This window comes from Sus scrofa, chromosome 1 (genome assembly GCF_054392235.1).
Source record: "Sus scrofa isolate SSC_HxYL_T2T_F1_AM1 chromosome 1, Sscrofa_HxYL_maternal_Yorkshire_Landrace_v2.0, whole genome shotgun sequence".
In the NCBI taxonomy this organism is placed as follows: Eukaryota; Metazoa; Chordata; class Mammalia; order Artiodactyla; family Suidae; genus Sus; species Sus scrofa.
Genome location: NC_139383.1, coordinates 227,811,224 through 227,834,338, shown reverse-complemented (window position 1 = coordinate 227,834,338; position 23,115 = coordinate 227,811,224). Strand labels below are relative to the sequence as shown.

General features: G+C 39.3%; 1 protein-coding gene across 7 annotated transcripts in view; it reads left to right on the top strand.

The window, feature by feature from the left end:
* Positions 1 to 23,115, top strand: part of JAK2 (Janus kinase 2) — a 152,492-nt gene that overhangs the window by 9,049 nt on the left and 120,328 nt on the right.

Below are 23,115 nucleotides of genomic sequence, written 5' to 3'. Positions count from 1 at the left end.
GGATGCATCAGGGATGACTTATTTTCACTTCATGATGTCTAGGACCTCAGTTGAGAAGACTTGCTGGCTGGGGTAATTTGAAGGTGGGACACTAGAATCACGTGAAGCTATCTCACTAACATGTCTGGTAGTTGACACTGGCTATTGATCAAGATCTTAGCTGAGGCTCATAACTGGAGTGTGTGCATGTTGCCCGAACTTCCTTAAAACTTTCGGACCTCAGGGTAGTTGGCTTTCCTACATGGTGAGTCAGGGTTTTAAAGTTTCAATGAAATGGCGAAGTGGGGGTGGGGATAGACTATACTTATTGTGTTACCTAACCAGGTTCCTTTGCTTGATACATGTGCTGAGAAACTGAGGTTTGTGGTAGAGAAAATGTTTATTCATAGGCAGCCAAGTGAGGAGACTAGAGGACAAATCTCTGTCTGCTTCCCTGGAAATGAGGGGCTGGGGATATTTATGGGATAAAGAAGCAGGGTGGTCAGAAGCATGAGGAAGGGTGATTGGAGGTAGGAAAAAGGTGAAGTATTTGGTGTTCTGCACATGTACAGCTGAGCTATGTGCTTCTTCAAGGGGCACTTGTTCAGAAATGGTGGCATTAGCTTGATCTGAGGGTGAAGTTTTTTGCCCTCTGACAGCAAAAGGTCATCCGTTGGACACCTGAGAGGACCAGTTGAATGGTGAGTGGTTTGAGCTGGTTGAAAACTAGCTCCAGTTTCCTGAAAAACACCTTAGGCTACCATTATTATAGTGACCCATATGTCAAAGCTATTATCAATAAGAAAGCTAATGGGAGTTCAGATATGTGTTGCTTGGCTAGTAACTGTTATCTGGGTTTTAAAATCAACTAAAAGCAGGCAGTTAAAAGCAAATGAGTCAGGTTAAATTTGGTGGACCTAGTCAGGTTAGCACTCTGTTTCAACTGGGGATTGGCAAGGTCACAGTGTGGAAGAAAACATGGGATGAGAGATACTGTTACAACTACCTCTAAACAGTATTATTGCCATAGTTGCCATTTTATCCCACTTCACATCCCTCCTACATCTAAAATGCCCTAACCCTGGGAGTTCCCGTCGTGGCTCAGTGGTTGACGAATCCGACTAGGAACCATGACGTTGCGATCCCTGGCCTTGCTCAGTGGGTTAAGGATCCGGTGTTGCCGTAAGCTGTGGTATAGGTCGCAGATGTGGCTCAGATCGCGAGTAGCTGTGGCTCTAGTGTAGGCTGGCAGCAACAGCTCCAATTAGACCCCTAGCCTGGGAACCTTCATATGCTATGGGTACGGCCCTAAAAAGACAAAAAAGACAATAAATAAGTAAATAAATAAAAATACACTAACCCTTTTCTCAGAAATTGCTAATTCATATCCCGTAATGACAATGCAAATCCAGTTTCTTATCATCGAAATCAGGTCTAGATGAAGATGAGGTTCCTTGGGTATGGTTTCTTGAGAATGATTCCTCTTTAACAGAAGACCTGTGAAAAGGCAAGTAGTATGTCCTCATATAGGACGCATAAGATCGGGAAGTCATATATTAACTGCATTAGACATCCTTGCTTAAAAAAGAAAAGGAAGAAGGGAGTCACACTCTATCCTATCTCAATTCTGAAACCTGGCTGGGTGTATGTTGGCAGCTCTTTGATTAGAGTTTATTCCTGCTCCCCAGAATTTGTTCTTAGTGGGCCACAGTGTCCTCTTTTGGTCTTTGGCTTCACAATCTGAATCACTTTTTTTTTAATCCCCAGAAGAACTGATTTGGGTTTGCTACAGAGTAAGCTTTTTTTTTTGGCCTCTGAGTAACCTTCTGAGCTTGTTTCCTGCCTATAGAGGTTCTGGGTCCAAAGCCTCCTTTTATTTTATATACTTAATATCCCTTTCATTCTAAGCTAATATAATTTAGATAAAAAAACTTTGTGGACTTGGAACTCCCGCTGAGGTGCAGTGTGATTGGCGGTGTCTTGGTTTGATCCCCAGCTTGGCACAGTGGGTTAAGGATGGGTTAAGGATCCGGTTTTGCTGCAGCTGCAATTTAGGTCAAGACTGCTGCTTGGAAGTGATCCATGGCTCCATATGCCAGGTGGCTAAAAAAATGAAACAAACAAATAAAAACAAAAACTTTGTGGACCTACTGTGCTAGTTCATAATCTCTTCTAGTAGACAGAAGCTATACCCCTAAATCAGTTTTAAGGGGAACTTTTTCCTACTTTAGACTTGTGTGAAGCTCTTGTGGAACAACAATCCTAAAGATCCTAAAATAATCTTTTATTACATATTCTATGAGGTACATAGAAAGATTTAGATCTTTCTGTATTCTTAACAATGGATGGTCCACTCTAGATTTGTTTTTTGCTTTGAGGCCCTTTCTTATTTTAAGAACATATTGCTGGCCAGCAAGACTGATCTGAGCCCTTTACATTTCATTGAAATTCCACTCAGAAAGCGAATAGCTCATTCTTTATTTTGTTTCTTTGCTCTTTCAATTATAAAGGCAGATAGGAGAAGCTAGGTACTTCTTCAGCGTTTTACCTAGAATTTTCACTAAGTATTCATTTTATTTTCCATGTCACTGTAGGTAATAAGTTTTGCTAAACTTTTCACTACTATTTAACAAGTAGTGAAAGCTTTTATTCAGCTTTCAAAAGCATTTTCCCCCTCTTTTCTTTAAGCCCTCAATAATGTAGCCAAAATTTGGTCTCTGTATGCTGGTACTGAATTGAATTGCAGAGACAAAATTTTGGGTGAAGTAGAAAAGAATAGCTTTATTGCTTTGCCAGGCAAAGGGGGCCACAGTAGGCTAATGCCCTCAAAACTGTAACACAGGACTGGGTAGGGGTGGGGGGCACTGTTGTGAGGAGTTTTATTATCTAGGGACAGGGTTGCTGATAAGGATCCGGTGCCTACAGGGCCTTCATTCCTTTAATCCAGAGATCTTCTGATGTCAAATGTTTCCTGATGGGCTTCTGTTGTTTTCAGGGTTATTGAATTGTGACCTTCTCTCTGGAGTGAAGAATGCTTCATCAAGTAGTTAACACCTTCCTTTTGGTGGGGGTTTTAGTTCTGCTGAAGAGCTCAAAGATACTGTTATTGTTATGTGATATTCCTTGAGGAGGAACTGGGACCTTGCAGGGGAGGCCTCACTATTGTTTCTTGCCTGTTGCTCCTTTGTCTCTGCATCCCCTCCCTTCCCTGATTAGCAACTGTCTGAACCTGCCTGTTGGAACTCAGGGAAGTTCATGGAGGCTGAATGAAGCCTGTTTCCTACAAACAAGAAATTGGGGACGCAGAAAGGATTTTGTGCTCAGGAGCCCCACAGGGTCCTGCTCAGTTTCACTGACAGCTTCCTTGAGGCCTGTTAGGTTTCCATTAAGTCTCCTCAAGACCCTTTATGTTTGTGAACGCAAACCCCAGATGGGTCCTCATCTGTTCCTGACTTTAGTAGAATTGTTCCCTAACCCAGTGGTTCTTAGCGGAATTAACTAGAGGGCTTGTTGACATTTTGCTGGGCCCTGTAACCAGTAGGTCTATAGTGGGATGTGAGAATTTGCGTTTCTAAATGGTTCCCAGGTGATGCTGAGGATCTTGGTTTGGGTACCAGAATTGCTGATTTTATACCAGGGTTTTGCAGTGTCCCTCCCTCCCTTCCTTCCTTCCTCTTTCCTTCCTCCCTCCCTTCCTCTCTTCTTTCTTTCAGCCCACATCCGTAGCATATGGAAGTTTCCAGCCTTGGGGTTGAATCAGAGCTTCAGCTCCTGGCCTATGCTACAGCCACAGCAGCTCTGGATCCGAGCCACATTTGTGACCTACACCACAGCTCACAGCAACACTGGATCCCCCACCCACTGAGTGAGGCCACGGATTGAACCCTTTCCTCATGGATACTAGTCGGATTCATTTCTGCTGCGCCACAACAGGAACTCCCTCCAGTCTTTTTCTAACAAGACCAGATAGTAAATATTTTAGGCTTTTTGGGTACGATTGTATTCTGGCTACTCAGCTTTGCCCTTGTGGTGCAGGAGCAGACATAATGAATATATAAAGCCTTATTTGTGAAACAGGCAGATTTGTGAAGCTTTCTTTCCCCAAAACAGGGAACTGTCTGAATTTGACCTTTGAACTGTAGTTTGCCAATTCCTAATTTATATCTTTGCTTGACTCTATATTGTCTTTAAGCTACTGCCCCATTTTTACTCCCCTTTGGATCAGAGTTCTTTGAGTTGTCTGTATTTGTTTTTATTCTCTCTTAAAACATTTATATGCTTTTTGAACAAGTGATGCATTTAAATATTTTAGAAATCAAGTAGTGTCTTTGTACATAAGTCAGTTTGTGTGTGTGTGACTATAAATGTAGGTTAAATAAATAGAAGATGAATTGTTGATTCAGAGTGGTGTTATTAATTTCAATAAATATTGCCAAATTGATCTCCATAGAGATGCAAACTTACACTTTTCTACACTTTCAGATAGTTTGATCTTTGCCAATTTGAGACATGAAAAATGAAATCTCAATATAATTTTAATTTGGTTTAAATATTCTTCTCCTGGGAACTGTTCACTCATATTGAAACTGACCACACTTGAATCAAGCCTAAACCCAGATTGGGATTTGAACCCATGGTTTTTAAATTAGAATCACTCACTTGGTATCTGGGCTTACTGAGGTTCAGGCTCTTTGTGCCTCAGTGCAGAAAGAATTCAGCGAGAGACAATGTGATAGGCAAAGAAATAGATTTATTAAGATAAGACACTTGTGAAAGATGCAAGCTCGCTGGCAAGGTGGCTCTGTCCTGAGGATTAGGTGGGCTACATCTTTATAATCCAAGGGAAGTGGGGAATGGGAAAAGACTGCCTCTTCCTTTTTCTTCAAGTAGTAGCTCCTCCTTCATATCAGGTAAGAGATTATTTGACCCTTTAAGGTCAAACTAGGACTATCAAGGTGCTTATTCAAATCAGCAGAAGGGCAGTCCTTAAACTCCTGCCCTTGGTCCTAAGAGTGATGACCTGAGGCATATCTTTTATTTGTGGTAAGCCTGCTTTGTTCAGGTGGCTTTTTGAGAGATTATTAATTTACAGTGGTCTCCCAAAGTTCCTTAGGTTTCCCTCTCTGTGGTCCCCTATTGGGACTTCTATAACTACCCTTGTAGCTATCCCACTCCATCCCTATCAATATGCTGGTCCATTTTCTTTTGGATTGTTGACCATTTAATTTGTGGGAGCTGTTTTTATACTAAGTAAGATAGTTATGTGTGAAATAAATTGTAAGTATTTTCTCCAGGTTGTCTTTTTATATTTTTAACTCTGTTTATGATGTGATTTTTTTTTTTTGACATGCATGCATTTTTGTTTTTTTTCAAGTCCTTGTTATTCATTTAATACTTCCTTTTTTTTTTTTTTTTTTTTTAAATCATGCTTGATTAGGGCCCTGTCAACCTTGGAGTTAGGCTTTTGAAGCTCTCCCATGTTTTCTTGATCCATCTGGAATTTATATCGGTACAAGGTATAAAGTAGAAACCAATTTTTTTCTTTCACATGGGTGTATGATTATTCCAGCACTATCTGTTGAATAAGTAATCTATCTTTTCTCTGCTGCTATAAAATGGTAGTGTTTTAAATTATGTCTGTAGTTGGGTTTATTTCCTGACTTTGTTCCAACATTGTTTCTTGTGAAACTATATTCTGAGTTCTAGGTCAGAGAATATTCCTATTAATTTCTGTATTTCCTGGTCCTGAAACTGACAGTAATAACGGCCTGAACCTAGCTAGAACACAAATTGGGACTCGAACCCAGCCTAGACCCAGATTTGGCCTTGAACCCATGTTTTCACTCACCTGATATCTGGACTTACTGAGGTTCAGGTTCTTTGTACCTCTGTGCAGAAGGAATTCAGCAAGAGACAAAGTGATAGGCAAGAAACAGATTTATGAGGATAGAACGCTTGCAAGAGATGCAAGCAAGCGGGCAGGCAAGGAAGCTCTGCCCCAAGGATCTGTTGGGCTACAGTTTTTATCATCCAAGGGGAGTGGGGATTGGAAAAGCCCGCCTCTTCCTTTCTGGGAGTAGTAGCTCCTCCTTAGTATCCGGTAAGTTGTATTCAAATCCATAGAAGAGTGGTCCTCAAAAACACTTGCCCTTTGTCTGAATATGAATGCAGGCCTAATCTCATCCCCCACCCAATGATTTGAGGCAATTCTCAAAGCTCCACTAATAAAGCTAAGCTGCCTTGTTCTGATGGCTTTTTTGAGCAATCTATTTACTTACAGTGATCTCCCAATGTCCCCTAAGTTTCCCTTGTTATCTGTGGTCCTTTATTGGGACTTCTACAACTACCTCTGTCTACTCCATCCCTATCAGGCCTATATAGTATTTACTGTACAGGGAAATTAAAATGTTTGAAAATAAAATGAACAAGTCAACAGTTTAGGGATATAAGCAGATCTTTGTTTAAATTATTCAATTTAATTATTCATTTTTCCTCTTCATTCTTCTTTTTAAATTTGGATTAAACCTTGACTTTTCTGTTTTTATTTTACTTTTTCTTTGGCTTTATTGTGTGGTCTTACTTTTTATATTTAATGAATAGGTTTTTTTTCTAATTTAAGACTGCTCCTCTAATCTATATTTGGCTTTAAATTTTTAAAGAGTCACACTAGGGCTTTATCTGTATCAAATTTGCATAACAAGAGAAGTTTGTCACTTCCTGAGGGCAGTCCTTAGGATTGAGTAAATCATTTGAGAATTGGAATCCCTCAGAAGTTAATTTAAGGGCTAATTTTCCTGTTTGTGGATAATTGACTAGATCAGAAAAAACAGCATTAAAGGTGAGCACAGCTTTTATAATTTGATTATTTTGAAAAAGCAAACTTAGAATAATATTTTTAAGTGTTTGTAATGGATGGATATTACTCTGTATATAAAACATATAAAAATAAGAGAATCAGTAGTGCCCTGTCTTGTTAAAAAATATTATCCCTGCCTTTACCCCTGCCTCTCCCTCCTACAGGCTCTTTTGAGGCAGATACTCTATGATCATTAGAATGTTATTACCATGAACACTTAAGTACTCGTTCATTGTAATAAGCTTGATTGACAGTGCAGCTAGTTATGGTCAGTAAAAGTAACACTGTTAGTAAAATTGTTAGGAACAATTTTTCTGATAGGAGTTACTTCTCTCTTTTTGTACTACTTCCCTTGCTCCACCCTTCACTCCTGTTTTATAGGCAGCCTTAGGTATATGGGTTTTACAAAGGTTTAACATGGAAATAATCCTTTAGAGAGGATTTTAGGATTTAGGGAATGACCCAGAGAAGAAAATAGTGAATTATTGTGCAAGTTTATTTGATTTATGATGGTTAATGAGGAAATGGGAATCCATTTAAAATAGAAAATAATTCATTGTCTAGAGAATTATATTTCATTTCCATGTATATATATTCCTCATTCTTGGCTTGTTAATCCCTAAGGGCTTTAATTTGATTTTTTATCTGATGCATTTTAATATTTGAAGAATTATTTCAGAAGAATGTCTAAAATAGTATTCTAATGGGAGTTCCCATTGTGGCTCAGCGGAAGCGAATCTGACTAGCATCCGTGAGGAAAGGGTTCGATCCCTGGCCCTGCTCAGTGGGTTAAGGATCTAGTATTGCCGTGAGCTCTGGTGTAGGTCGCACACGAGGCTTGGATCCTGCATGCTTGTATAGCTCCCATTCATTCAATCCCTACCCTGGGAACCTCCATATGCTGAGGGTGCAGCCTTAAAATGACAAATAAATAAATAAAAATAAATAAATAAAGCAAAATAGTATTCTTCTGAAATTTTAGATTTTTTTTGAATGTCAATAGCAAAAGATAGTGTTTATTTTCTATAGGCAAACTTACAATTTCTTAAAATTAAAAGAAACTTAAAAAATTTCTTGATAGTATAAGCTTGAAATATGATAGTTTTGAAATGAAATCTTAAGCCTCCCCCACCCCCATGCACTACACTTTCAGAGATTTATTCAAAGCACTTTACCGCATCTTTATTCACACCATTTTCTATGTATGTTAGATGTTTTAAATACACCTTTTCTTATATAGCCATCATGAAGCATGATTCTGAGGAATAGCTCAAAATCCGTTCTTAGGAGTAAAAATAGGGTAAGGGGATACATTTGCAGAAGAATTTACATTTTCTCTCCTTTCTCTTCCTTCATCCACGGCATCAGGTTTCCTGGAAGGTCTTTTAAATTGTTGCCTGCCTTGTATATACTTCTGTGACTGCCCCAGGGTAAAATGTGGTTTGATGTCATTGTCCCTTAACTGTTCTCAACCTCTTCTTTTCTAAAGCCTCAAAGAATCCCATGCTTCTTAGATAAAAGAATCATGATACTGTTTTTTTTCCATGATATTGTTTTGAAGTACATATATTTGCATGTATTTTATACACTGTTTTAAGATGGAATAGTAGAGTAGTATACAAGCATTGAACAGTACCTCTTTAAACAGAAAGACCAAGTGAATAAAAGTGATCATCTAAAAATTACATTCATAAATCAAAGGGACAAAAAGGTTTGCTAGTCCTTCTTGTGATTGACTTAATAAATTGCTTCATAAATTTTAATGCATTTCTGGATGTTTCCATATAGTGACAAATTCAAATACAGTTTTAAATGAGTGGAGGTCATCCATTCATTCTCCTTTGAGCCATTTTAACTCAAGAATGTGTATTGCAAAAACCTTTCCTCTTTCACTAACGAAAGATTGATTCATTCAGTCGTTGCTCACTTAGTCCTTTCCTCACTCAGTCAAAGGGTTACTCAGTCACTCAGTCACTCACTCCTTTGGTTAGCTGATTATTCTTTTACCTGGTCACTCAGTTACTCACAACTTTACTTATTCATCCTGTTACTCAGTCAGTTGGTCAGTCAGTCACACGAGTCAGTCAGTGGGTTAGTTGGTCACTCACTCAGGTGGTCAGCCCTTCACCCACCTATACACTCAACATATCATTAGGTGTTTAAGCAATCATCCATTAAATAAGTAATGCAGTCAGTCATTCAGTAGATCTTATTTAATGTCCATTTTGTGCTATCCACAGCATATGATGTTAGAATAAGTCAGTGTACATCATTTTTGGCTTCATAGTATTCTGTTGGCTAAATATACCATAGTTAATTGATCAGATCCTTTAGTGTCATTAAAAATTCTATTCGTTATTATTATGAGTGTTTCATAGAATTCTTAGATATGCATCTTACTGCTCCTGTCATTTTTAAATGGACAGATTTTTAGATATTGTTTTTATAATATCCTTGCCAACACTGGGTTTTGCAAATCTTTTTAATCTCTGCCACTCTGATAGGGAAGAAACAGTATCATTATTATTTAATTTTCTTTGATTATTAATACTATGTTTTCATTTTAGGGAAGGTTTGCATTTCTTTTGTGAAATGACTTCATCTTCTGTGTTCATTTTCTTATTGATTTGTAACAGTTTCTGGTATAAATACATTAAGCCTTTGTAGCATATGTTTTTCTCTCAAATAAAAAAATCTTGGAGTTCCTATAGTGGCTCAGTGGATTAAGGACTGACATTTTCTCTGTGAGGATGTGGGTTTGATCCCTAGTAACAGTTAAACCAATTTTGAAGTATTTTTTAGACTTTGTTATGTCTTTTAAGGGTTTTCTTTTTTTTTAATTTTCAGGCTAATGTTTCATTGTGGTCAGTTTTTATAAATATTCCATATGTGCTCAAAAATAAATTTTAGGTGAAGGGTTGTAATATATTCATCATTTTTTAGTGGATTGTTTGTCTTTTATCAGTTTGTGGAGCTCTTTGTATATTAAAGATATTGTTTGAAAAATGAATTGCAAATATTTTCTGTAAGTATTTGTCTTTTGGTTTTGTTTATGTTGCCTTTTCTCTAGAGAAATTGAAAATTTAATATAATGGATCTTTTTCTTTATTGTAGAGGTGGAAAACCTCAATGACTTCAGTGTCATTAATGAGTATAAAGAGGCTTGTTATATTAAGGTAGTAGGGAGAAGTGGAAACCATGGGGAAACTGGAGAGTGCTTGTCCTTACTGAGGCATTGAAATTCAAGTGGGAATAAAAAAACACTTTATTAGCCAAAGAAAATATGGACTCAGACAGCCAATTTGTGTGACTTTTGTTATATGGATTCTGAATTTCCCATTTTGTGTAAGAAAGTTTTTCCATTCCAGATAGGAGTCCTCTCAAAGATTCTTCCAGTATTTTTAATGCTTTATTTTTTATATTAAACATTTAATTCATAGGTAATCTGTTTTTTTATATATAAAGTATATTAGTTTAGCATGTTTTCTCCAGTTATATGTTTTTTGCAGTTATGCCAGTGCCTTCTGGAAACAAATATCTTTTTTCTCCCCTACAGAAATGTCATCATTATCATACTAAGTTCTCATATATACTTGGATTTATTTCTGAATGCTGTTTTGTTTCACTGATTTAAGTGTATACCAATGTTATTTTGGCAACATTGTTTTATAGTAAGTTTTATTATCTGATGGGGTAAATTTCTTCCTGTTATTTATTTATTTATTTTTAGAGGTGTGTCTGTGGCATATAAGTGTCCAGGCTAGGATTTTAATCAGAGCTGCAGCTGCAGGCCTACACCACAGCCTGGCAACACCAGATCTGAGCTGTGTCTGTGACCTACACCACAGCTTATGGCAATGCCAGATTCTTAACCCATTGAGTGAGGCCAGGGATGGAACCTATATCCTCATGGAGACTATTCAGGTTCTTATTCCACTGAGCTACAATGGGAACTCCCTCCTCCTGTTATTTTTCTGACAAATGTATTAAGAGTTCTGATAAATTAGAAAGACAGATACCTCAAAGGACAAATAAGAAAAAGATACAAACAACTCATAAATATGCATGGACAACAAATATAATCATCCTTACTATTAAAAAGGAAAATTCAATTAAAATAAGAACTAGGAGTTCCTGCTGTGGCACAGTGGGTTAAGAATCTGACTTCAGGGGCTTGGGTTGCTACGGAGATGCAGGTTTGATCCCTGGGCTAAAGGTTCTGGTGTTGTCAGAGCTGTAGGGTAGTTTGCACCTGTGCCTCAGATTTGATCCCTGGCCTGGGAGTTCCCATATGATGAGGATGCCACAATTAAAAACAAAAAAGAACTAACTTTGTTCCTCCCTTTCTTTCCTTCCTTTCCTTTCCTTTCCCCTCTCTCCCTCCCTCACCTCCTTTCCTTTGCTCTTTCTGTCTTTCCACAGTAAGATATTTCTACTTGTAATTTGAATTACAAGCTATGCAAAAAAAAAAAAAAAAATCCCATTCATAATAATAAGAACTTTTAAGTGCTTATCAAATGCATTCAAACAATTTGGCAGGATCTATATATTTTAAAAAAAAATTTCTCTTGCATTTAATCTTATTTATAGGACATAACATTTTGTATATAATGAGATTCTTGTATTATCCTAGACACCATTCCTCTTCATTAATCCAAAGAAGAGGTTCTTTTGTACTATTACAGGGTTTATAAGCGTATTTTAGATCAAGAAAGTCTGTGAATGCACAAGTAAAGAAAGGTCAGCAAATAGCCAACTCCTTTCTGTGTACCATCTTTTGATTTAATGTATTACCTTCACAGAGGATCTTTTTCTTTAAAAAACACTTTATAGTTTTGAACAGTGAACGTTTCCCTTCCACAATCAAGATCCTTTAGGGTTTTTTTTTTGTCTTTTTAGGGCCATACCTGCGACACATGAAGGTTCCCAGGCTAGGCGTCCACTTGGAGCTGTTGCTGCTGGCCTACGCCAGAGCCACAGCAATGCCAGATCCGAGCCTCTTCTGCGACCTACACCACAGCTGATGGCAACGCCAGATCCTTAACCCACTGAGCAAGGCCAGGGATCGAACTGGCAACCCCATGGTTCCTAGTGGGATTTGTTTCCGCTGCACCATGACAGGAACTCCTAGTTTTAAAGCATTAAAAACTCTTCTGAAAAAAATTTAGCCTGTGGCTTTAGAGTAAATGTATTTACACAATTGCCAGTTATTTTTACCAGCAAAAGTGGGTTTATTTGGGAATAGCTAGAGGAATTGCAACTCAGGATCTGCAACCTGTGGTGGACCATAGGCAAATCCAGAGAATAGGGAATGAGAACTTGCTTTTATAAAGAAAACTGGAAAGTTTGTAGGGGGGTGTGATAACCAAGGAGTCAAGTGGAGGAAACTGGGAGTGCTAAATTTGCAAGCTTGTCATTGGGCTGCTACAATCTGATTGGCCTGGCTGTTATGGGGCAGAGAGAAGTTTCTTGTTCCTGCTGGATAGTAAAATAGAGACATCTTCCTGTCAGAGATGTAGGCGTATGTCTCTTCCTATTTGGAGCACTGATGATGCATGGTAGGGCCTGAGAGTTTCCCCTCAGGACTGTCCCTACTCCAGTTTTAGCTGAGATTTCTTTAGTTATTGCACACTTGTAATATAGTCTATGCCATTTCTGACAATGAAAAATTTTTGTTGGCTATACCCACAGCATGTGGAAGTTCCCAGGCAAGTATTGAACCTGTGCCATAGCAGCATCCCAAGCCACTGAGGTAACAATACCAGATCCTTAACCTGCTGTGCCACCAGGGGACTCGCTGGCAGTGAAATTTTTAATGTTTTTATTCAAATAATGTGAGCAGTGTAATGGAGTGTATGATGTGAATGTAAGAGGAAAACATTTAAAAATCCACCTCTTAAAATTTTTTTTATCTAAAAATTTTCCTAAAATATATCTACAACATATTTTTCTTACGCTGTGTGAGGCAGACATTGCATTTTTGATAGGAGAGAAATGCTCAAAATCTCTTTAATGACCATGTAAAATACTTGGAATAAAAAGAAAACTTATATGTTCATTCAGTTTATGTAATTAAAATTAATATAACTCAGTTTCTGAGCAGAAAGAAACTAAAGAATAAGTTGTGGACGAATTAGCCAGTAGAGCGGAGACCATATCATCTCCTTTTGTCCTTTTTTTTTTTTTTTTTGGTCTTTTTGCCTTTTCTTGAGCCGCTTCCGCGGCATATGAAGGTTCCCAGGCTTGGGGTCGAATTAGAGCTGTAGCCACCAGCCTGCGCCAGAGCCACAGCAACGCGGGATCTGAGCCACGCCTGCAACCTATACCACAGCTCACGGCAATGCCAGATCCTTAACCCACTGAGCAAGGCCAGGGATCGAACCTGCAACCTCATGGTTCCTAGTTGGATTCATTAACAACTGCGCCATGATGGGATCTCCCTCCTTTTGTCCTCTTTAAATAATAGCATAATTATAGAGCATGGCACTTGCAGCTGATGCTGTTTCATACTTTATAAGCTGAGCTGGTTGATTGCTCCATTTTTTTCATCCAGTTAATCCCTTAGTCTTGAAAATAGGTCAGTTTAATTAAATAGCTGTGTCTGATTTTAGGAGGTGATAATGCAGCTGGGCTCCTAAACTTAGGCTTATATTGTGCTATAAATCTGATATTCAATAAGGCATTTCTATAGAAACAAAAGAAAAACAATAGTTAATGATTGGAACAGACTGTAGTCCTGGTTCTGAAGCAGTCAGTTAAGAAGATTTCTTGACCTGGCTTGGTCTCGCTTGATCTGGCTCAGTCTGGATGAGGTATCTTTAGGTGGAGAAAGGGTAGACATTGTCAATCTGATAGATTTTCCTGGTTTGCAGTTTGAATGTCTCTGGTAATCTTTCTGAAGGGGTATATAGCAACAGGCTATATAATCTTCATATGTCATGAAGATTAAGGTGTTATGGTGATTTTTCTGAAGTTTATATTGAGTTGTCCTAATTTAGTTTGTATGGCTTTGGATGCTTTCATGTTAGAAGGATGGGAATAAACATCGGAAATGTTAGTTTGGAGAGTTGTAGCCAAATATTGTAGAAACTGAGAATTCAGGGTTTAGTCCAGTTTATAGGTTAGAAACAAATCCTCAAAGACAATTAACAAAACTAGAATCTATTATTGACAAGTGTGTATTACAGTTTCTACTAAAACATATTTTTTTCTCTATAGTCACTAGTACTTATTCAATTAAAGATAATCATATTAAGACTAATATTTTTGAAAATTAGTAGAGTTTCAATAAACTTGGCTTATTATTCACATAAGAACAACAAGAATAGCAATTGACTATATAAGATCTTTACAGAATGCTTTGCTGGGACATTTCATAAGAAATCTCAGATTGGGAGTTCCCATCGTGACTCAGTGTTAACAATCCAGACTAGTATCCGTGAGGATGTGGGTTTGATCCCTGGCCTCGCTCAGTGGGTTAAGTATCTGGCATTACCATGGTGTAGGTTGCAGATGCAGCTCCAATCTGGTGTTGCTGTGGCTGCGGTGTAGGCCAGCAGCTGCGGCTACAGTTTGACCCCTAGCCTGGGAACTTCCGTATGCTGCGGGTGTGGCTCTAAAAAGCCGAAAAAAAAAAAAAAAAAAAAGAAATCTCAGATTGAACTTTTAAGTCTCTCAAGGATAAGAAGTCAAGCCACAGACCTACCATGAAACTTTCCCTGGAAAGTCCTTTCCTGTAGATTTGAGTGACTTTCTCTCATCTCAAATTTCCCCAAATATCCTGGGATTCTTGCACCTGCCAGGAAATCATTTTCTTACTCACCTGGTAAGTCTGCTGGGGATCCTGTAAGCAAGGTTCCTGGATGATTTTTTTTTGAAAGGCTTTATTGATTCTATAAATTCAAACTTAGTTCCTTAAAGCTGTCTCTTCATATCTGGGTCTATGCATATCTTTCTCGAATATGACATTGTTGTCAAAGCCTTGGTAACATGACTGATATTTCTAATTGTATTCTGCTACAAGGAGGACAGATTTTATTGAACTCATGCAAAGAACTAAATGGCCATGGAAATGAGATTGCTCACTGAGGAGTTCGTGTCATGGTGCAGCAGAGGCGAATATGACTAGGAACCGTGAGGTTGCAGGTTCGATCCCTGGCCTTGGTCAGTGGATTAAGGATCCAGTGTTGCCATGGGCTGTGGTGTGGGTTGCAGTTGTGGCTTGGATCCTGCATTGCTGTGGCATAGGCCAGCAGCTGTAGCTCTGATTTGACCCCTAGTCTGGGAACCTCCATATGCTGTGGGTACAGCCCTAAAAAGCCAAAAAAAAAAAAAAAAAAAAACAACAAAAAAGATTATTTAACTGAGAGTTTCTAGATTCTAGAGGGATCAGGTGGGAAGAGAAAGTTAAATGTTTCATCTTTGCTTACAAAGGTGTATTTTATCAAATTACTGTACGTCATAAATAGTTTAAGAGAGAAGAAAAAGTTTTTTCCTTAAATTTGGAAAAACGAAACACTAAGGAAAGAGCAATTTTTTTTTTTTTTTAATTATTTTCCCACTGTACAGCAAGGGGGTCAGGTCATCCTTAGATGTATACATTGCAGTTACAGTTTTTTCCCCCACCCTTTCTTCTGTTGCAACATGAGTATCTAGACATAGTTCTCAATGCTATTCAGCAGGATCTCCTTATAAATCTATTCTAGGTTGTGTCTGATAAGCCCAAGCTCCCGATCCCTCCCACTCCCTCCCCCTCCCATCAGGCAACCACAAGTCTCTTCTCCAAGTCCATGATTTTCTTTTCTGAGGAGATGTTCATTTGTGCTGGATATTAGATTCCAGTTATAAGTGATATCATATGGTATTTGTCTTTGTCTTTCTGGCTCATTTCACTCAGTATGAGATTCTCTAGTTCCATCCATGTTGCTGCAAATGGCATGATGTCATCCTTTTTTATGGCTGAGTAGTATTCCATTGTGTATATATACCACCTCTTCCGAATCCAATCATCTGTCGATGGACATTTGGATTGTTTCCATGTCCTGGCTATTGTGAATAGGGCTGCAATGAACATTCGGGTGCATGTGTCTCTTTTAAGTAGAGCTTTGTCCGGATAGATGCCCAAGAGTGGGATTGCAGGGTCATATGGAAGTTCTATGTATAGATTTCTAAGGTATCTCCCAACTGTTCTCCATAGTGGCTGTACCAGTTGACATTCCCACCAACAGTGCAGGAGGGTTCCCTTTTCTCCACAGCCCCTCCAGCACTTGTTATTTGTGGCTTTATTAATGATGGGCATTCTGACTGGTGTGAGGTGGTATCTCATGGTAGTTTTGATTTGCATTTCTCTTATAATCAGAGATGTTGAGCATTTTTTCATGTGTTTGTTGGCCATCTGTATATCTTCCTTGGAGAAATGTCTATTCAGGTCTTTTGCCCATTTTTCCATTGATTGATTGGCTTTTTTGCTGTTGAGTTGTATAAGTTGCTTGTATATTCTAGAGATTAAGCCCTTGTCAGTTGCATCATTTGAAACTATTTTCTCCCATTCTGTAAGTTGTCTTTTTGTTTTCTTTTTGGTTTCCTTTGCAGTGCAAAAGCTTTTCAGTTTGATGAGGTCCCATGGGTTTATTTTTGCTCTAATTTCTATTGCTTTGGGAGACTGACCTGAGAAAATATTCATGATGTTGATGTCAGAGAGTGTTTTGCCTATGTTTTCTTCTAGGAGTTTGATGGTGTCCTGTCGTATATTTAAGTCTTTCAGCCATTTGGAGTTTATTTTTGTGCATGGTGTGAGGGTGTGTTCTAGTTTCATTGCTTTGCATGCAGCTGTCCAGGTTTCCCAGCAATGCTTGCTGAATAGACTTTCTTTTTCCCATTTGATGTTCTTGCCTCCCTTGTCAAAGATTAATTGACCATAGGTGTCAGGGTTTATTTCCGGATTCTCTATTCTGTTGCATTGGTCTGTCTGTCTGTTTTGATACCAGTACCACACTGTTTTGATGACTGTGGCTTTGTAGTATTTCTTGAAGTCTGGGAGAGTTATGCCTCCTGCTTGGTTTTTGTTTCTCAGGATTGCTTTGGCGATTCTGGGTCTTTTGTGGTTCCATAGAAATGTTTGGATTGTTTGTTCTAGTTCTGTGAACAATGTCATGGGTAATTTGATAGGGATTGCATTGAATCTGTAGATTGCTTTGGGTAGTGTGGCCATTTTCACAATATTGATTTTTCCAATCCAGGAACATAGAATATCTTTCCATTTCTTTACATCTTCTTTGATTTCTTTGATTAAAGTTTTATAGTTCTCAGCATATAGGTCCTTTACCTCTTTGGTCAGGTGTATTCCGAGGTATTTGATTTTGTGAGGTATAATTTTAAAAGGTATCATTTTTTTGTATTCCTTTTCTAATGTTTCATTGCTGGTATACAGAAATGCAACTGACTTCTGAATGTTAATCTTATATCCTGCCACTTTGCTGAATTTATTAATCAGTTCAAGGAGTTTTGGGGTTGAGTCCTTAGGGTTTTCTAGGTATAGTATCATATCATCTGCATACAGTGACAGTTTGATCTCTTCTCTTCCTATATGGATGCCTTTTATTTCTTTTGTTTGTCTAATTGCTGTGGCTAAGACTTCCAAAACGATGTTGAAGAGCAGTGGTGAGAGTGGGCATCCCTGTCTTGTTCCAGATTTGAGTGAGAAGGCTTTCAGTTTTTCCCCATTGAGGATTATATTTGCTGTGGGCTTATCATAAATGGCTTTGATTATATTCAGGAATGTTCCCTCTATACCCACTTTGGCGAGGGTCTTGATCATGAATGGATGTTGAACTTTGTCAAATGCTTTTTCTGCGTCTATTGAGATGATCATATGATTTTTGACCTTTTTTTTGTTAATGTGGTGTATGATGCTGATTGATTTGCATATGTTGAACCATCCTTGTGAACCTGGGATGAACCCAACGTGGTCATGGTGTATAATTTTTTTGATATGTTGTTGGATTCGGTTGGCCAAGATTTTGTTGAGAATTTTTGCATCTATATTCATCAATGATATTGGCCGATAGTTTTCTTTTTGGGTGGTATCTCTGTCTGGTTTTGGAATGAGGGTGATGGTGGCCTCATAGAATGTCTTTGGGAGTATTCCTTCTTCTTCAACCTTTTGAAAGAGTTTAAGGAGGATCGCACCAATTCCTCTTTATATGTTTGATAAAATTCACCTGTGAAGCCATCTGGTCCTGGACTTTTATTTGTAGGGAGTGATTTTATGACCTCTTCAATTTCATTTCTAGTGATGGGTGTGTTCAGTTGGTCTGTTTCTGCTTGATTCAGTTTTGGCAAGCTGTAAGATTCTAGAAAATTGTCCATTTCTTCCAGATTGTCAAACTTGTTGCCATACAGTTGTTCATAGTATTCTCTTATGGTTTTTTGTATTTCTGCTGTATCCGTTGTGATTTCTCCTTTTTCATTTATAATTTTGGTTATTTGGGTTCTTTCTCTCCTCTTTTTAGTGAGTCTGGCCAGGGGTTTGTCAATTTTGTTCACCTTTTCAAAGAACCAGCTCTTGGTTTTATTAATTTTCTCTACTGTTTTTTGAGTCTCTATTTTATTGATTTCTTCTTTGATCTTTATAATTTCCTTCCTTCTGCTGACTTTAGGACTTTTTTGTTCTTCTTTTTCTAATTCGTTTAGGTGGAGGGTTAAGTTGTCAATTTGGGATCTTTCTTCTTTTTTGAGAAAGGCCTGGATTGCTATAAATTTCCCTCTGAGCACTGCTTTCGCAGCATCCCATAGATTTTGAGAGGTTGTGTCTTCATTATCATTTGTTTCAAGGTAGTTTTTAATTTCCTTCTTGATTTCCTCATTGACCCATTGGTTTTTTAGTAGCATGTTGTTTAGTCTCCATGGAGTAGGTTTTTTCTCTTTACTTTTCCCATGGTTGATTTCTAATTTCATGGCCTTGTGGTCAGAGAAGATACTTGAGATAATTTCTACGCTCCTAAATTTATTGAGATTCGCTTTGTGTCCCAATATGTGGTCGATTCTTGAGAATGTTCCATGAGCATTTGAGAAGAATGTGTATTCTGCTTTTTTTGGATGTAGTGTCCTGAAGATATCAATTAAGTCTAACTTTTCTATTGTTTCCTTTAGGATCTCTGTTGCTTTATTGGTTTTCTGTCTAGAGGATCTGTCCATTGATGTGAGGGGGGTATTTAGGTCTCCTACTATGATTGTATTCTCATCAATATCTCCCTTTATGTCTGTTAATATTTGTTGTGTGTATCTGGGTGCTCCTGTATTTGGGGCATATATGTTGACAATAGTAACATCCTCTCCTTGGATGGATCCCTTAATCATTAAATAGTGTCCTTCTTTGTCTTTCTTTATGCCTTTTGTTTTAAAGTCTATTTTGTCTGATATGAGCGTTGCGACTCCTGCTTTTCTGTCATGTCTATTGGCGTGAAATATTTTTCCCCAGCCTTTCACTTTCAATCTATATGTATCTTTTGTCCTAAGGTGAGTTTCTTGTAGGCAGCATATTGAAGGTTTTTGCCTTTTTATCCACTCAGCCACTCTGTGTCTTTTGATTGGGGCATTCAGTCCATTGACATTTAAGGTGATAATTGATAGATGATTATTTATTGCCATTTGAACCTCGCATTCCAGTTGATTCTATGGTTCTCCATTTTTTTTTTTTTTTTTTTTTTTTCTTGGTTGGATGGCCTCCTGTTATTATCTGCTTGAGTGTTTTTTTTTTTTCATTTTTTGCACATGCAATATTTGGTTTTGGCTTGTGATTGCCCTGTTTTTTAAGTATGCTAACCCCTTCCCATAATTGTGTTTTAGCCTGATGGTCCTGTAAGTTCAAACACTTCATTACTATATTAAAATTAAGAAGAGAGACATACATACAAACAAAAAGGATTATTTACCTCCTAACATCCCTTGCCCACATTTTATGGTTTTGATGACTCTTTTATTTTTTTTCTTTTTAATTTTATTTTATTTGAAGCATGTTCATGATTATATCTGTATGCTGGCTTATTTGAGTGACTGCTCTCTGATTGCGGTTTCCTCAGTCCTAGTTCTTCCTCTTCTTCTTCTTCTTCTTTTTTTTTTTTTTCTTTTCTTTTTTCTTCCCTTTCCTTCCTTTCTTTTTGGTTTAGAGAAGCCCTTTCAATATTTCCTTTAACCTGGGTTTTGCGTTGCTGTATTCTTTAAGTTTTTGTTTGTTGGGAAAAATTTTTATTTCCCCTTCTATTTTAAATGATATTCTTGCTGGATAGAGTATTCTAGGTTGCATATTTTTTCCTTTTAGCACTTTAAATATCTCTTGCCATTCCCTCCTGGCCTGTAGTGTTTCTGTAGAGAAATCAGCTGATATTCTTATGGGGGTTCCCTTGTAGGTAACATTCTGTTTTTCTCTTGCTGCCTTGAGGATCCTCTCTTTATCACTAACTTTTGCCATTTTTATTATGATGTGTCTTGGTGTGGGTCTGTTTGGGTTCAGTTTGTTTGGGGCCCTCTGTGCTTCTTGTATCTTGAATCCAGTATCCTTTAGATTTGGGAAGTTTCCAGCAATAATTTCTTCAAATATATTTTCCATTCCCTTATCTTTTTCTACTCCTTCTGGAATTCCTATTATGCGTAGATTGGCCCGCTTTATATTATCCCATAGGTCTCTTATATTGCTTTCCAGTTTTTTGATTCGGTTTTCTGTCTGTTGACCAGATTGAGTGATTTCCATTATTCTATCTTCCATATCACGGATTCGTTCTTCTGCATTATTCATTCTGGTTTTTACTGCCCCTAGTTCAGTTTGCATCTCTGCAAATGAATGTTCTAGTTTTTCTTGGCTCCTCCTTATATTTTCTAGTTCCTTTCTGAGGGTATCTGCATTACTGTTCATATCTTCTCTTAATTCCTTCAGTATTTTCACTATTTCTCTTTTGAACTCCAGGTCTGTCAGACTGCCGAGATCTGTTTCATTGTTGACTGTTTTAGGTGACTTCTCCTGTTGGTTTGACTGGGAGTAGTTTCTCAGCTTCTTCATCTTGCTTGTTGTTTTCTTTCTCCTGAGGGAGTTGTACTCTCTGTGATTGGGCAGTTTGCCTTGTCACTGCCGTGGAATATTTCCTGAGGGCTGGCATTGTTGGTCAATCTTTTTTGAGGCAGTGTGGCTTTTCTGGAGTGTTGATGGGGCTAACAGTATTTCTTTGAAGCAAAGGAGGACTTCCTGAGGGCAGACAGGACTGAGAGGTCCACACCGCGATGGTAGCAGATTTCACTTGGCCATGCAGAGGTTGCTCTGGTGTTTTTAGGCTGTGGGGTTCTTGCAGGGGGTTGGTGGTGTTGGGCAGCTGCTTTTTAGGGGTGCATCACCCCCTGGGGGCTGGAGCAGCTATCTGGGGCACTGAGAACCTGAGAGGCTCTTCCCTAGGGCAGCCCAACTCAGAAGGACAGCCTGAGAATGTAGGTGGATCTTTTCACAGTCTGGCTGAGCTTGTTGCAGCTTTTCTGGGCTGCAGGGGGTCCTGCCTGGAGCTGGCAGTCCTATGCAGCTGGTCCACTAGAGCATCCCCTGGGGGTTTGGGCGGGTAGCAGGGCCGTTGGAAACCGAAGAGGCTCCTCCCCGGGGCAACCCGACTCAGAAAAACCGTCCGAGAATTAGGCCGATCTATTCACAGCCTGACTAAGCTTGTTCTAGCTTTTCTAGGCTGCAGGCCTTTTCTCGGGGGCTGGTGGTGTTTGGTGCTGCTCTGTGGAAGTGTAGCCCCTCCAAAGGGCAAGCAGGCCTGTGCAGGGACAGCCCCTGCGGTGGTAGGCTTCAGGCAATTGTTGAGGCCAGCCCTCCTGGATGGCAGGCAGCCCCAGGTCCCTGAGAGCGTAGGGCGTGGCGGGGGTGGGGGGAGGGGATGCACTGGGAAGCAGAGTTTTCAGCTAGCTAGCGGGCCTGTAAGCTTGCTGTGGTGTGGGGGGTATTCTATGGGGACCCACCCCTTCTTCTCTCCCCTCCCCAGCACGGGCGCAGACCAGGCTCTTCTCCCAGGTTCCCTCTCATGTGGCTTTCCCCTTCCCCACTCCTGGAGTATTGCTCCCTTCCTCTGAGACAGCTTTGTTTTCTAGTCTCCCAGACAGTCTCTGCCCCATCATCTGGTTTATAGACCTCCCAAGCAGTTTCCGCTCTGCCCCGCCCCCCTAGCCCGGGACTAATCTCTGGAGCCGAGGTCTCGGTGCCCAGCCCCCCTCCCAGGCGTCCCCCGGCCCTTTCTCAGGAATTAACCTTAGGCAGCGAGGTCTCGGTGCCCAGCCCCCACCCAGGCGTCCCCCGGCCCTTTCTCAGGGATTAACCTTCGGTGGCGAGGTCTCGGTGCCCAGCCCCCACCCAGGCGTCCCCCGGCCCCCTCTCGGGGACTAACCTTCAGAGGCGAGGTCTCGGTGCCCAGCCCCCACCCAGGCATCTCAATTTTTGGTGACTCTGCCCGTAGTTCAGATGGTCCGTTGGGTTCTTGATCGGCTTTTCCGTACTCCAACTTACTGCTACACTCTTCTCTGCATCTGGAGATTCCTCCGGTTCGTTTGATCTTTCGCCCGGTAGGTGACCTTCCAGGGTGCGGGATCCCTTTCTCCTCCGCAGTTCCCTTTCAGGAGCCCCCGTCTCGCTGGGATTCACCTTCTCTCACTCTCCTCTTTTCTCCTGTTCTGCCCAATAATGTCACGAATTTCTTGCCGTTATTGGAGTTTAGGTTCCTCTGCCAGCGATTGGTTGCTGTTCTGTGCGAGTCATTTATTCTGTAGATGTGCTTTTTTTGTTGTGTTTGTGGGAGAGGGCGAGCGTGTCTTCCTACTCCTCCGCCATCTTGTTCTCTCCCCGGAAAGAGGAATATTTTAAAGAAAAAGTCATAAGTATTATAATGATCCTCTTTAGCTTATTCAGTCCTGTGTATTAATTCCTATTGATACTGATCTTTTGTTGGCGGCATCATGAAGTCACCAGTTTCTCGATTAGAATTATGCCAATTCTTACCCAGTTCTTTGGCATCAGAAACTTCTGTTCTAGAGTACTTGTCAGAATCCTTTATAAGAATCTCTCTAGTGGTGAAACACTTTTATAGGAACACCAAATGCATAAAAGAATAAAACAATAACTGTCTATAAATTCTTAAAAAGACACAAAAATACCTATGGTTAAAGGTTTGACTAGAGTGCATTATGCAGTTGACAAGGAAATTTAATTTTGTGTTGTACATTTTAAGATAGTAACTAGATTTACAAATAAT